Source organism: Mustela lutreola, chromosome 7 (assembly GCF_030435805.1).
Source record: "Mustela lutreola isolate mMusLut2 chromosome 7, mMusLut2.pri, whole genome shotgun sequence".
Lineage (NCBI taxonomy): Eukaryota > Metazoa > Chordata > Mammalia > Carnivora > Mustelidae > Mustela > Mustela lutreola.
In genome coordinates, this window is record NC_081296.1 from 122,584,247 (window position 1) to 122,596,929 (window position 12,683).

General features: G+C 42.8%; 1 pseudogene; it reads right to left on the reverse strand.

Moving 5' to 3' along the window:
- Window positions 1-534: 534 nt before the first annotated feature.
- Window positions 535-1,136, reverse strand: LOC131837251 (ragulator complex protein LAMTOR1-like; annotated as a pseudogene).
- Window positions 1,137-12,683: the final 11,547 nt, after the last annotated feature.

Sequence of the window (12,683 nt, forward strand, 5' to 3'; positions counted from 1 at the left end):
TTTTAAAAAGACTCAAAGGGGAAAAAACTGTTGATTAACAGAGTGGGAGGGAGTGGGGGTGGGCAAAATAGATGAAGGGAATAAAGAGGTACAAAATTCCAGTTATAAAATAAGTGATGGGGATGTAATGTACAGCATAGGGAATATAGCCAATAATATTGTAGTAACAAACCCTCGTGAGGTGCACGTGAGCACCAAGTCAAGGGAGAGGGAGAATGGAGTGAGGCCAAGGGAAGGTAGGAAGAGGGCTCCAAAGACCCCCTACGGATCACCCTCACAGTGATACCTCCACTTTTCCAGTGACAGTGAAGACGCTGCTAGTGAAGACTATTTTTGACCCTCACCCCAACCCTGGCCAGGGTTTTGAATGCCAACCCCAAATGGTTATACCCTCCCTTGCTCCATCCTCATTTGCTCAGGCTTCCACTCTTCCACACTCTTCTCTGTGGTAGGTAGCATGTTAGGGTACTGTGTGAGCCCCCGAGATGTTGGGGCCAGCCAAGGCAGGATGGAGGTGGGGCAAAGAGAGAAGAAGGGCTGTTCAAGGATCCTTCTCCTCATGGAAACCCAAACTGTACAACCAGCTCCTCTTTTGCATCCACAGGGATCTGAGAAAGTGCACTATAGGCATAAGCAGCTCTCCTGGAGACCTGCTGCGAGTCTGGGGAGGGGATGGGCTAGCTGGCCAGCACTTGGCGGGGCTGGCTGGTGAGAGACGGAAGCCATGGCAGCTTCTTTCAGTGGGTCAGGCTGCTGCTCAGCACAGCCAAGCAAGTGTCTACTGCCTTGCCCGGTCCATGTACTCGTGATGCTCCCTGTCCACAGCAGACACGTCAGTGATGTTGTTGGCTGTCTTAGCAAGGCTGGAGGAGAGCAGGGCCTGCTCATCTACCTGCACAAGTGGGAGGCAGGCTGTGGGAGTTGGCTTCTGCCCCTTTGAGGGCTTTGGCGGGGGCAGGGGGGTGTTGGCTGCTAGAGTCCAGCAGCAGCTTCCGCTCCTCCTGGTTCTGGTCCGAGTACTTGTTCTTGCTGCTGTAGCAGCACCCGTAGTTGGGGTCTGGCTGGGTGCTCAGGCCAGGGGAGGAGAGCTGGCATCCCTTGGGATCCCTTCTATCACATGACCTGTGTGGCTGCATCTAGCAGACAGCCACCTGCCTCCCCACCTATCCCTACTCAGAGGTGCACAGCTGCCCTTGTTCCTCTATGTTTTAAAGTCTATTTTGTGGTAAGCAAAGTATGTCAATCTGAGAAAGACAATTATCATATGATCTCATTGATATGTGGAATTGAAGAAACAAAACGGAGGAGCATAAGGGAAGAGAGGAAAAAATAAAACAAAACGAAATCAGAGAGGAAGACAAACCATAAGAGTCTCTTAATCACATAGGAAACAAACTGAGGGGTGCTGGAGGGGAGGGGGATGGAGGGATGGAGTGATGGACATTAAGGAAGGCATGTGATGTCATGAGCCCTGCAACTGATGAATCACTGACCTCTACCTCTGCAACTAATAGTACATTGTATGTTAATTAATTGAACTTAAATTAAAAAACAAAATTTTAAAAATAAAGCCTATTTTGTCTGATTAAGTATTACTACCTAACCTTTTCACTTTCATTTGCATGGAATACCTTTGCCATGAGTTTCAGTCTATGTGTGCCTTTAGGTGTGAAGTCTCTTGTAGGCAACATATAGATGGGTCTTTGCTTTTTTTAGTGCATTCAGTCACCTTGTGTCTGTCTTTTGATTGGAACGTTAGACAACTTACATTTAAAGTAATTAATTGACAGGTGTGTACTTATTGCCATTTTGTTATTTTCTGTAGTCTTCTTTTTTCTTACTATCTTCCCTTGTGATAGATGATTTTAATGTTATGCTTGGATTTCTTTTTCTTTATTTTTTTTTGTATACCTGTCATAGGTTCTCAGTTTGTTACCATGAGGTTCATATATAAAATTCTAAGCATATAACAGTCTATATTAAGCTGATGGTCGCTGAAGTTGGAACACATTCTAAAAGCACTACATCTACATTCCCCTGCTCCATGTTTTATATATATAATATCATACTTTACATCTCTTTATGAATCCCTTTACTCATTTTTATATAATTGATTTTACTTTTGTCTTCCAACCTTCATACTAATTTCATAAGTGATTGATATTCTACCTTTATTATATGTTTGCTTTTATTAGTGAAAGGTTTTTATTTCATAATTTTCTTACTGCTCTTGTCTTTTCCACTTAAAGTGGTCTCTTTAGCATTTAGTGGTGATGGATTCCTTTAACTTTTTTTGGTCCAAAAAATTCTCTATCTCTTCTTCAATTAATGACTAATTTTTAATTTCAGTTGTATTCTTCAGATCTGACTGGTTCATTTTTATATTTTCTATCTCTTTATTGAAGTTGTCACTGAATTCATTCAGTCTCCTCTCATATGGGGAGCATCTTTATGAACATTACCTTGAATTCTTTGTGAAGTAGATTGTTCATCTCTATTACATTTAGTTCTTTTTCTGAAGAAAAAGTTCTGAAGAAAAAGAACTAAATGTAATAGTTCTTTGTCTTGTTCTTTCATTTTGAGCATATTCCTCTTATCTTTTCATTTTATCTGACTTTCTCTGGGTTTTTTTTTTTCCCCCGCTGTGGGTTAAGAGAAACATACCTCTGCCAGTCCTGAGTATTGTGGGTTTGTGTGGGAATATCCACCGTGTAGACTACATGTGCCTTTTGACTTTGACTGCTTGGTTGGAACTGTGGTGGACTTGGGCTGGGTGGTTCCAGGGCTTAGGTCCACACTAAGGCCACCCTGGAGGGGCAGCTGGAGCTAAAGTGGGCATGAACCAACAGATCCCAGGGTGCTTTGCACAAGGGCTGCCCTGGCAGGACAGGTGGGCCTGGAAGAATATGGCTCTCCATCCAGGAGGCACTTTGGGGAATGGCTGAAGCTGAAGCAGGCATGGGCTTGGGGTGTCATGGGATGCTGTGTGCTTGGGTTGTCTTAGTGAGTCAGCTGGAGCTGGAGCAGGTGGAGGCCAGGAGTGGCCTGGTGTGTACCATGCCAGGGCAGCCTTGGTGGGAAGGCTGGAGCCAGGGTAGGCATAATTGGGGAGCCACGTTTGTGGAACAACTGAAGCTGGTGTGGGCTAACGGCCCAGGGCCCACTGAGGGGGCGGACTAGCTAGAGTCCTGCTCCCATCTGCATTATCATAGTGGAGGGATAATATAGGCATCGGTGCTTGCCAGCAGCTCCAACCTCAGAGAGAGTTCCAATAGTTCCCCAACTCTTTGGTGGACACTCAAAGATTCTTAAATGGGTTTCCTTCACTTATAGTCTAGTTGACCTTTAAACCACTGTGTTTTTGTTTTGTTTTGTCTTGTGTGTGTGTGTGTGTGTGTGTGTGTGTGTGTCTGTATGTTGTTTGTTGTGGGTTTTGGGGGCTTTTTGGGGGGGTTTTGTGGGTTTTATTGTTTGTTTTTTTGTTGTTGTTGTTGTTTTTTGTTTTGTTTTGCTGTGTCCCAGGTTAGGTGAATCTGTGCCTGTCCCTCCAACCTGCCACCCCTGCCCCACAGTTCATAGCACCAGGTGTGGGGTTTTGGTCATTATTGTGTCTCTGTCTCTTCTCTGTGTGGCTCCCCCATCCTTTGCTGTGCAGAGCTGTTTCATCAGCCCTACCTCAGTTCTTTCTCAGGAGGAATGACTATGTAGGTGTAGATTCTGTATGTCTGTGGGAAGAGGTGAGGTCAGAGTCTTCCTACACCATCATCTTCAACCCTTCCTATATTACATCTCAGATGTACAAATTTTGTCTTCCTAGTCATATCCCCTGTATGGTGACAGTGAGTGTAATAATCAAACATAGCGATTATTCTCTAAATACTTGTTGAATGGATAAATAAGTTAATTGTCCTGAAATTGGACCAGAGAACATGTGAGTGACAGGATCAGTTTCTCACAGACCACTATGAACTGTTATCCTTGACTAGATTCCTTCTTCGAATACCTTATTCCTTCTAAACCAGGTCTCCCCTCATGCCTACTCCCTGATGATAGTGCAAATTTTATCATCTTTTGGTTTCTGAAACTTAATTCTAGTGTCAGTCTTGAAGTGCACTTTATCATTTAACTAATGGTGGGAACAAGATGGGTTCGTATATTATTTGATGTAACCTTCATAGTTACCTTCCAGAGTAAGTATGGGTAAATCTATTTTGTAGATGAGGTAGCTAAAGATCAAGGAAAATTTTAACTTGCTTAAGAGTGCATGGCAAGAAAGAAGCATTATCAGAATTTGAATGTACGGCTTAGGCGTTGATGGTCTTTCTAATACACCTCCCTTTCCCAAAGAACCAGAGACTGATGCAATTAGGATTCCTGGTAGCTTGGTGTAATTATTCAGACTTCATAAGATAAGCATGCAGGTAGGTCCCTGATTGACTGACTATGTTAAAAACCATTTTCTGAATTTCACATTCATTTTTCACAGGAAGGGTGAAATTAGCAAATTATTAGTAACAATAGTAAGAGCAAAATAGCAGTAATAGTAGTGGTTCCTGTGACGAATTGTGCTGTCAGCTTAATTAAGCTAGAAACTGAGTTTCTCAAACTAAGTTTTACTACATTTAGGCTTTGGTTAAAGCCTAAGACTTAGGCTTTAACCAAAGAAAAAACGTTTTTAATTTGGAGGGCAGAAGTGAACTAGTAGTTTTTGAAATTATTTTTGCAGTTGTGTATGACAACGGACAGTGTCAAGGTGCCTGGAGGGTTCTAGCTCATTCTTGTTTTCCTCTGTCCCATCCATAATTCTTCTTCCTAAAACTTGTCCAAGATGATCAAGAGAAGACCCAGGCCTACCCCTAGAACCCTGAGCATGGACACGCAGAGGAGGTAGAAACACAGAGGCAAAAATTTCCTTTTATATTCCTACTTCAGAAAGCGGGATGTGGGCGGCTTTTCACATTGACTGCTTGGTGTTTCCTTCTCTGATTCAGTTGGACGCTCTTCTGTACCTTTACTTTCCACTTCCTCCACAGTTGTGTAAAGTCTAAGTTTTAATGTGGATCACTTATCCTAAAACACTGATAGTGATTCTGCACCCCTGACTGCATCCTGAATGATAGTTATTGGTATAGAATAGAGGAATAGAATGCAAGTTGGGAATGTGGAATTGGTTCTCCGTAGCATTCCTTCAGAATGGTTATTTAAATTATCGTCAGTGGTTCCTGGAATCAAGTATCTGATGCCCTAGATCATTTTAGTCAAAGTGTTGAAGGAATGTGGGACTGGTTAGTTGTTTTGGGTGTACTAGAGATCTTGGAGAAAGAAAATGAGATCAGACTTTTAAATGTTTAACTCAAGTTCCTGGTACAAATATATAATGTCTATGTATCTATGTATCTATTCCTCTACCTACCTCTCTCTATTTCTAGATATTTTTTGACAAAAAAGTAGAATTCTACTACACATCATAGTTTATGACTACTTTTGTTAGTTTGTTTGGTTGGTTTTGTCCTAATAATACATCACAAAGACATTTATTCATACAAAAAAGTTTTTCTACAAATATCTAAAGATGAAAAAATAGATTAAAATCATATAAAAAGATATCAGACTCATATTAAAATAAGGAAATAATCACCTTTCTACCATGAGTTTGTCAAAAGTTCAAAAAATCTTCTAGTTATTCTTCATTCAGTAGAACAACAAAAATCTGTATCTAAAAGCCACCAAGCTAATTAATAAAGCCTCTGGCATTGATTAGAGTAGATAGCTAAAAGACTGGTAGTAATCATTTCTGGAGAGTAGGCTTTTGATTCAGTCCCAGGCAGTCATCACTGAAGTTGGGACTTCTGCATAAGCCACCAAGCATATATTCGATTGTGCTATTGTGAAATAAGTTACAGATAGCATCACAAAGTTTACAGTAGGAATAAAACAGTTTGTAGCAGCTATGAAACAGCATTCAGAAGGAATAAAATGAAAAGTAAAAGTTCTTTCCTCCAGGTTTATCAGTTCCACTCTTTAAAGGGAACCATTGTTAAATAATTTCTGTGTAAGTGTCTAGAAATATAGATTTTATATATTCATTTGAGAGACGGAGAGAGAGCATGAGCAGGGAAGGGGTAGAGGGAGAGGGAAAGGGAGAAGCAGACTCCCTGCTGAGCAGGGAGCTGGTTATGGGGTTAGATCCCAGGACTTCAGGATCATGATCTGAGCCAAAGGCAGGTGCTTAACCCACTGAGCCATCACAGGTGCCCCCTGCCTGTGCTGAATGAATGAATGAATGAATGAATGAATGAAATGAAACAACTAAACCCAGATGATGGCATATCTGTTTACAACATGGTTTCCTGAATATTTTAAGCTTATGTTGAGACCAAGTGCTCAAAAAAAGGTTCCTGTCAAAATATTACTGCTCATTGGTAATTACGTACCCAAGTGCTCCAATGCAGATGTACAATGAGATTATTGTTGATTTCATGCCTCCTAACACAACATCCATTCTACAGCCTGTAGATCAAGAATTAATTCCAACTTTCAAGTCTTATTACTTAAGAAATACATTTCAGGGGCACCTGGGTGGCTCAGTGAGTTAAAGCCTCTGCCTTCGGCTCAGGTCATGGTCTCAGAGTCCTGGGATCAAGCCCCGCATCAGGTTTTCTGCTCAGCTGGGGGCCTGCTTCCTCCTCTCTGCCTGCCTCTATGACTGCTTGTGATCTCTGTCTATCAAATAAATAAAATCTTTTTTAAAAAGTTCATTTCAAAATAGAAAAGAAATATGTTTCAGAAGTCTATAGTTGCCATAGATAGCAATTCCCCTGATGGATGTGTGCAAGATAAATTGAAAAACTTTCGGAAAGAATTCCCCATTCTAGATGGCACTAAGAACATTTGCAATTCATGGGAAGAGGTCAAAAAATCAATATTAACAGGATGTTGGAAGTTGATTCCAGTGCTCATGGATGACTTTGAGTAGTTTGAGAACCCAGTAGAGTAAGATGTGATGGAAAGAGCAAGAGCAGTAGAATCCGAAGTGGAGCCTGAAGATGAGACTGGATCGCAGCAATCTCGTGTTAAGGCAAATGGATGCGGAGTTGCTTCTTATGGATGAGCAAAGAAAGCAGTTTCTGGAGATGGGATATACTCCTGGGGAAGACTGCTTAAATGACAACAAAGGATTTAGACTATTACATAAATTTAGTTGATAAAGCAAGCTACAGGATTTGAGAGGAGAACTCCAATTTTGAAAGAAGTTCTGTGGTATCTGCTGTGATTCTACTGTGCTATCAAATGGCATCACATGTTACAGAGAAATTGTTTGTGAAAGGAAGAGCAAATGTCCTTGTTGTCTTCCCCATTTGAGGAACGCCTTGTAGGACCACACTTGGAAAATAAGGACTTTCATTTTTTAAATTTTTTTTTAATTTTTTCAGTGTTCCAAGATTCATCATTTATGTACCACACCCAGTGCTCCATGGAGTGCGTGCCCTCCTTAACACCCACCACCAGGATCACTAATCCCTCTACTCCCTCCCCTTTAAAACCCTTAGTTTATTTCTCAGAGTCCACAGTCTCTCATGGTTTGTCTCCCCCTCCGATTTCCCCCAACTCAATTTTCCTTTCCTTCTGATGTCCTCCATGTTATTCCTTATGCTCCATGAGTGAAACCATACGATGATTGATTTTCTCTGCTTGACTTATTTCACTCAGCATAATCTCGTCTCAACTATGTTGATGCAAAAGTTGGGTATTCATCCTTTCTGATGGCTGAGTAAAATTCCATTGTATATGTGGACCATCTCTTCTTTATCCATTTATCTGTTGAAGGGCATCTCGGCTCTTTCCACAGTTTGGCTATTGTGGACATTGCTGTTATGGACATTGGAGTACATACGGCCCTTCTTTTCACTGCATCTGCATCTTTGGGGTAAATACAAAGTAGTGCAATTGCCAGGTCATAGGGTAGCTCTATTTTTAATTTTCTGAGGATTCTCCATATTGTTTCCCAGAGTGGCTGCACCAAGTTGCATTCCCACCAACAGTGTAAGAGGGTTCCCCTTTCTCCACATCCCCTCCAACATTTGTTGTTCCCTGCCTTGTTAATTTTGGCCATTCTAACTGGTATAAGGTGGTATCTCAATGTGGTTTTGCAATGTGTTTTTAACTCTGAACTTTGGTCACATTTTACAGTAGACATGATGATCACTATTTTGTGATCAATAAGTTATAGAGTAAATATTAATTACTTAGCACTTAGTAGGTACCAATTAAATGCTGTTTTCTACCCATTTTTCCCCTCAGCTTTCCTTTTCTCTTCAAAAACCTAATAAGAGTTTATATGAGAAAAAGAACCATTCAAGATTTGGATTTCAGTGAGTTACATTTCAATCCAAGAAAAGAACCTAATAAATTTAAAAATATGTAGAGGAGGGAAATTTTACTATCAACGTTTCCTATTTCCCCACTGGTTTATTATATGTGCAGTATCCTTGGAACCCCTACTTGCCCTCATTAGGCTTTGGAGTAAGTTAAATTGACAAGAGCATGATATTCATGCTCCTTGCTGTGCCATGAGAAATAAAGTCCTTTGTCTCTGAACCAGGCATCTCATCTTCTGCTACCATCCATGAAACTTAGGCCACTTTTAGGCAACAAGCTTGAACAATGGAAACCCGATTACGGTAACAGGCCACAGCAGCCACCAAGCTGAATGCAAACAGGCTCATTAAGTGACCCACCTTGAAATGGCCACAGGCCATAACTGACCAATTACAAGCAGGCACAATTCCTGAGATTACCAAAAGAGTGAAAAATCCACCCCCAGCCCCTTTCCCACAGCTCCCTCACTCTACTCTATACCTGTGGTCCCCCACCATCACCTCGTCCATCTTTCCTTTGCTCTCCTGCCTGCCACTCCTTTACCGTGTATTCAGTAAAGTTCGGTCTCTTGTTCTGGCTTCAGTAAATTCTTTCACCATCCGCCTTGCTGGACCCCCCCCAACTGGGACACGCCACATGTGGTGCCCCCCCATCCAATCACAGTGCCCCACAAAACCGTGGCAGGCTAACTTGTTAGCTTGCACATAGGGTAAAATCTTAGACCTAACACATTTCTTGACAGATTTTGGTGACAAAGATGGGATGCTAACAGAAATATGCTTTTCTGGAACAAAGAGAACAAAGGCTTCCACAGGCCAGACTGATCCGCTGCTGAGTCCTCGTGATCAAACAGTGGTCAAGAAGAGAGTGAGGGTTCCTCTCTGTCCTACGTTCAATAAATGCTTAGAGAATGAGCAATGAGTTAGGGCTCAAACAGGTCTCAAAGGCTCCTTTGACTGTTGTTCATTCTCCTCCAGAGAGGGATGAGGCAGGGATGTCATTACGACAGTAGAGGCAGAGATCCATATAGCCCTAGCCCAAATGCAGTACGGCTGTAGCTGCTGACTCAAGGCATCCTTAACGCAGAAATAAATGGTGTCCACAATGAAGATTTAGAAATTGAGTGGGCTCCAAACATTAGAAGCTACTTTGGTTGAGCCTTAAGCAGCGCAGGTCAGGGTTTAGTGCAGGTGTCTCTAATCTCCATTGTACGGTCGAAAGAGAACTTCAACTGCCTCCATTTTTACCTCAACCTTTCTAACTGATCAAGTTCTTCTTTCCCACTTGTATCTTAACTCAGGCAAAAGACCCTGTAGGCAAAACATCCCCTGAAAGGAACCAAAACTACCCTCTCAAGCAGTTAGGGCTGCCGTGAGCCAGCAAGCCCCCACCCGTGACGATGATGTCCTGACCGTCTACTGCCCATCTGCATGTACCCACCGACTTTTGCCTCATGTTTTCCTCCTGTAAACCTGGAAGTATTTGCAGCGGTTTGGAGACGGTCTTTGAGATGCTAGTCTGCTATGTTCCAGGTATTGGCCTCACTGATATAAACTCCTTTCTCATTTCACCATCACTCGTCTCTCTGCCTTTGGATTTTGTCAGCCGTGAGTCTGGTCTGTTTGGGCCCACCCAGAGCTGGGTGCTCTTATGCCACTGTGCCCCAGCTACATTTGTATGGATTCTTCCCTATTGCCAATGGCCTGGCTGTTTGATCTGCTACTTAGAATACAACAGACTGGCACACTTTGGGGCCATGAACCCTGGAAACAAGTTGTAGGGACTGAACCATCTGGATCACTCATGTAGATGTCCCTGGTAAAGAGCAATTTCTCTGATGAGACCAACGGGAATCAAACTAGTGATCAAACTTTGTACCACCCATCATGCCATACATGGCAGAACATCTACCAACATATACTGGGCACACACTTATGGTTCAGGAATTACAAGCACATAACACATTCATTTCTACTATACAAGGCAGAAGATAAAAGACTATTTCTTTTTAATTTTATCTTATTTTTTAATTTTTAAAAAAATTTTGTTCAGTTAGCCACTGTATAGTACATAATTAGTCCTTGATACGATGTTCAACAATTTGTTAGTTAATTATAACACCCAGTGCTCATCACGGCAGGTGCCCTCAATACCCATCACCCTGTTACTCCCTCCCCCTGACCCTTCTCCCCTCTGAAACCCACAGATTGTTTCTCGAGGCCTATAGTTTCTCATGGTTCATCTCGCTATCTGATTTCTCCCCCTTTGGATTTCCCTCCCTTCCCCTATGATCCTTTGTGCTATTGCTGATGCTCCACATAGGAGTGAAACCGTATGATAATTGTCTTTCTCTGTTTGACTTACTTCATTTAACATAATTCCCTCCAGTTCCACCCCTGTCCATGCAAATGGTGGGTATTCGTCATTTCCAATGGCTGAACAATATTCCATTGTATATATGGACCACATCTTCTTTATACATTTGTCTGTTGAAGGGCATCTCAGCTCCTTCCACACTTTGGCTATTGTGGATATTGTTGCTATGAACATTGGGGTGCATGTGCCCTTTCTTTTCACTATGTCTGTATCTTTACCCCAAAGATACCCCAAAGATAAAAGACTGTTTCTGGGGATGCCTGGGTGGCTCAGTTGGTTGGACGACTGCCTTCGGCTCAGGTCATGATCCCGGAGTCCCGGGATCGAGTCCCGTATCGGGCTCCCAGCTCCATGGGGAGTCTGCTTCTCCCTCTGACCTTCTCCTCGCTCATGCTCTCTCTCACTGTCTCTCTCTCTCAAATAAATAAATAAAATCTTAAAAAAAAAAAAAAGACTGTTTCTGATGCAGAGGCCACCACTGCCTTCTAGACTTGTGATTCCTGCTGAAAGCTTCTGCCTGTTTTGAAGTTAGAGAGCCCACATTGCAGAGCCCAGCTCCTGGCAGACTGACGACCCAAGAACTTTGAGCCTTTCTTGGGGCTGCCAGCAGTACCCAGCCATGGTGGACACTTTCTGAAGTTCCAGTATCACTGTTTGAATCTCAGCCAAACTTGGCCACATGGTTGGAACCTTTGAAATTAATCTGGGTCTGAACCATTTGCATCCTGACGGTGGTACGGTGGTAGGGTGTTGTAGTATAAAGGCCTGACATTAAGGTTTTGATTGCTGAGGTGCCCATTCCATAGCTATCACAAATAAATACATTGTTGGCTATACAAATAGATAAAGAGCCAGGACACTCCACCCATCAAGCTTGCCTTTTAGGAGGCCCTGGGTCTTCCTTTAGCCCAGGTAACTAAACCCTGGGATCCTTTTTCCCTTCCTGCACTCGAATTCCCACTCTTTCATTTTATCAACAATAAGAAGTAAACTGGTGACATTCTCAGCCCCCATAATGATAGAACCCCAGATCTGTGCACTCTCCCCCAATCCTAACCTCGCTATGTGGTCCCAAGGTACCCATGTAGGACTTGTGAGTAATAAACCTTGCTTTTTCAAAGTTCCCTAATGCTTGTTGCTGAGGTGTGTCTTGATCATATTGAGAACCACAAGGGCCAGTCCAGCCACCACACTGGCTCTGGTGGGGGAAATGTCTGTGGAGAGTCACCAGCAGGAGCACAGGTGCAGGAGAGTGGCCCCAGGCATTGCTTGCCAACAGCATCACTATGGATAGACCGAGACCTACACAGAGTACACATTTTATCCCTAAAATCACTCAACAATGAACGGGCAGTAAAGGTATTCAAAGAACCTTCAACATCCAGAAATGTGGTATTATACAAGTGTTGGAAGAACCTCCAAGAATGCAGCTCAAAAAGATTTTAGCTTCTACTTCCCTCACCTACTATTGACTCTCACCCAGTATAAGATGATTTAATAACTCAATGATGCGCTCTCCAGAAAGGAATCATTGCCTCTTTGTTAGAGTGGGCAGTTCCTGGGCTTTCACAGGATGCTGGAGGCCAGCAAAGGGGTAGTCCTGGTCCGCTGTCAGGAAGGTGGAGGCTGTGCCCGCAGCCCTCCCAAAACAAAGCCACATGAAGCTGGACCAAACCAGGCAGGCCCAAGAAAAGGCCAGAAACCCTGACCAAGTAAGGAAGAAAAAGCACAAAACCCTGCTTCCCAAAAAATCGCCTCCCCAAGTAATAAATATTCCACCCTCTAGTTGACAGCTGTCAAGGAATGATAGAAACCCAGACCCGGGGGTGCGCAACTCACCCTTAAGTGCACCTGTTTCGCTTCCCTGAGTGTGCTCCCACTTTAATAAACTCTTCATGTATACCCTCCAATGTTTTGCCTAGTCTATC